The following is a 2,574-nucleotide window of genomic DNA, read 5'->3' on the forward strand; positions in this document are numbered from 1 at the left end:
TGCCACTGGTATGAGCCACATTTTTTATGGCCTTGCATGTGGCTGGTATCGTGCTCCAAAATAGGCCCTTGCGCTGGCGTTGATGAGCCCCAGTGTCTTGCTTCGTCCACCCACGGTTCTTTGTTTGCAAATGGTAGCATTTTAGGGTCCCAGTGCTGGCTGAATGGCAGCCTTCCACATGTAGTTCAGGTCATATTGCATATTACTAAACAGAGCTAGTGCGTCTTGATGGTCTTTGGTTACCTCCGTTTAGTCCAGGGTGCGGGTGTATGCTATGATGCCTTCCGTCAATCCCTTTAAGGTTCTCTGGATCTTGAGGTCCTGGTTCCTGATGTTCGTCCCCATATGCTGCCAAATGCATTGGTTTACACTGGGCACCTGTAATGCCTCACCGTTGCCAGGTGGCAGATGTCTGGCCAGTCTCTGTAAATATTTCTTGTTGGCGTTTGTGGCCAGACATATAGTAATACTATTGCCATCCTGGATCCAAGTCTACCCATGTTTGACTTGGTTAAAGTAATCAGCCACCATGTCCAGCAGAGTCCCTGCTGTGTTAGGATCATGGGATGCTGTATTACCAGGCTCTGGCCCATCAGGGTCCTGCCCACTCTTTTTTATAGAGTTAGAGCTCTCTAGGGTCCCACACGGGGTACCCATGTGGGGCTTAACTGCTGCCCACTTGTCTTTTGTTCTGCGGACCCCTCTTGCAGGTCAACCCAGAACTGACCCACAGTGCTCCCCTCTGATGGGGTAGAAGCATTGTGCAGCCCTCAAAGAGGTACTGCTGTGGGTTTATCACGTAGGAGCAAGGCTCCATACACCGCTTCTTCCCGCTCCAGCCCTCTCGGGCACTGGTTGCCGGTGGTTTTATGCAAAGTCAGACCCCCTGAGTCCACTACCTTGCTTGATTTGTGTCCAGCCTTACCGCTCGGCCGCATGGCTCTGGCCGGTGCGGGCCCGACATCGGGCACAGCTGATCCCACTACGGTTGATCCAAGTGCCGCTGGCTGCCCGCTGCTTCACGGTCCTCCTTCTCCAGCTTTGTCCTTCCTTCCGTGGAGTGGATATGGCCGGTGTGGAGGACATCTGGCACAGCTGATTCCACCTAGTCCATTTCTTTAACCCGGCTCCAACGCTCTCAGCGCTCCTGGCTGCTCGTTTATCTCAGACCGCTGGGACCGACCCCCGTACTGACGGTACTGGTCCCTAGCGGTCGTTTCAGCCGGTCAACCCCACTCTAATGCCCTCAGTTCTGGGGACTCCTGCTTATATGGTCCTTAGATAAGGGATGTATCAGATATTAAAACTGATAATAAACAGCTACTATAGTTGATCTTAGCCAAAAGGCCAAGAAGCGATCTCTCTAACTAAAAAACCCGCTGGGACCGACCCCGGTACTCACATTACTGGTCCCTCATGGTCGATTGCAGCCAGTCAACTGCACTGCAATGTCCTTGGCCTCGGCGCTGGCCGTTAGCGCTGCTTCAAGCCAGACTCGCTTCCAAAGCGAGACTGGCATACTGCCCCAGAAATGAATTTGCCCCCTGTTGCGGGAGCGAAGTCGGGCACAGGTGTTTTCCCCTCCGGGAGTCGAAGTGCCTTTGCTGCTCCTGCCGTTGTCGGCTGCCGCTGCTGCTCCTGCCGCTGCCGCTGCCGCTGCCCCTGCCGCTGCTGGCTGCCGTTGCTGTTCTCCTGCCGGCTGCCTGCACTCCGCGGTCTTTCTGCAGCTTACATGGACCCGGTCCATGTCTGCACCTAAAGGGTAAGTGGAAGGAAACGCAGAGTCTCTTACCTGCTGTTCCCGACTTTTAATTTTTTCCCCTGGTGAACGTCGTTCCCTCCGTGTCGGGTTCGAGCCGCTCGGACCGACCCCGGTGTTTACGGGGCTGGTCCTTCTGTTCCTAGGGACCCCCTAATTTTAAAAAGTGCCAGAGCACTAATACAACCCACTGTTTTGTGGGTTGTTGGCTCTGTTTTTTCCCTCCACCCCGTATGGGGTGAAGTTGGCACTCGCTCCCGTTATGGGAGACAGTGGTGCCGACTTCCGTTGCTGGCTGACTGCTGCTGTAGAAACGGCAGCTCGTCAGCCTTCCTGGAAAGAAGAAGAAAAGGTAAGGAATTTTCTTACCTGTTCCACAGCCCCAGGCCCATGTAGCGTCGGTCTTTGGGGCTGTGTCGGCTCCGGAGTGCTCCCTTGTCGGTATTTTCTTCCCGGAGCTGAAGTCGCACGAACTCCCGCTAAGGGAGACTGTCGTGCCACCGGCCGTTGCTGGCTGCCTGCTGTCCTTGTCGGCGCTTGCAGACTTCTCCCCCGCCAGCTTCCAACAGCCTTCTGTAGAAAAAAGGTAAGTAAAGAACGATGTTCACTTACCTTACTGTTGCAGGTTCGAAAACCCCGCCGTTTGGGAGGAACGTCCTTCCTCCCGACAATGACGAGTTGCAATGCGTTAGCGTAATGACACGCATGCGTTGTAAGTGGGTTCTTCACGAAGTCACTCACGTGACTCCGAAGTAAAATTACACAGATTCACAACTCTCTGGGTGAAAATGTTTTTCCTCATCTCAGTCCTAAAT

General features: G+C 54.1%; 1 pseudogene; it reads right to left on the minus strand.

Annotated features, from left to right (window-relative positions):
• Positions 1 to 1,254: 1,254 nt before the first annotated feature.
• Positions 1,255 to 1,359, minus strand: LOC129695963 (U2 spliceosomal RNA; annotated as a pseudogene).
• Between the last annotated feature and the right edge of the window lie 1,215 nt (positions 1,360 to 2,574).

The sequence above is a fragment of the Leucoraja erinacea genome, chromosome 3, assembly GCF_028641065.1.
Source record: "Leucoraja erinacea ecotype New England chromosome 3, Leri_hhj_1, whole genome shotgun sequence".
NCBI classification, from domain to species: domain Eukaryota; kingdom Metazoa; phylum Chordata; class Chondrichthyes; order Rajiformes; family Rajidae; genus Leucoraja; species Leucoraja erinaceus.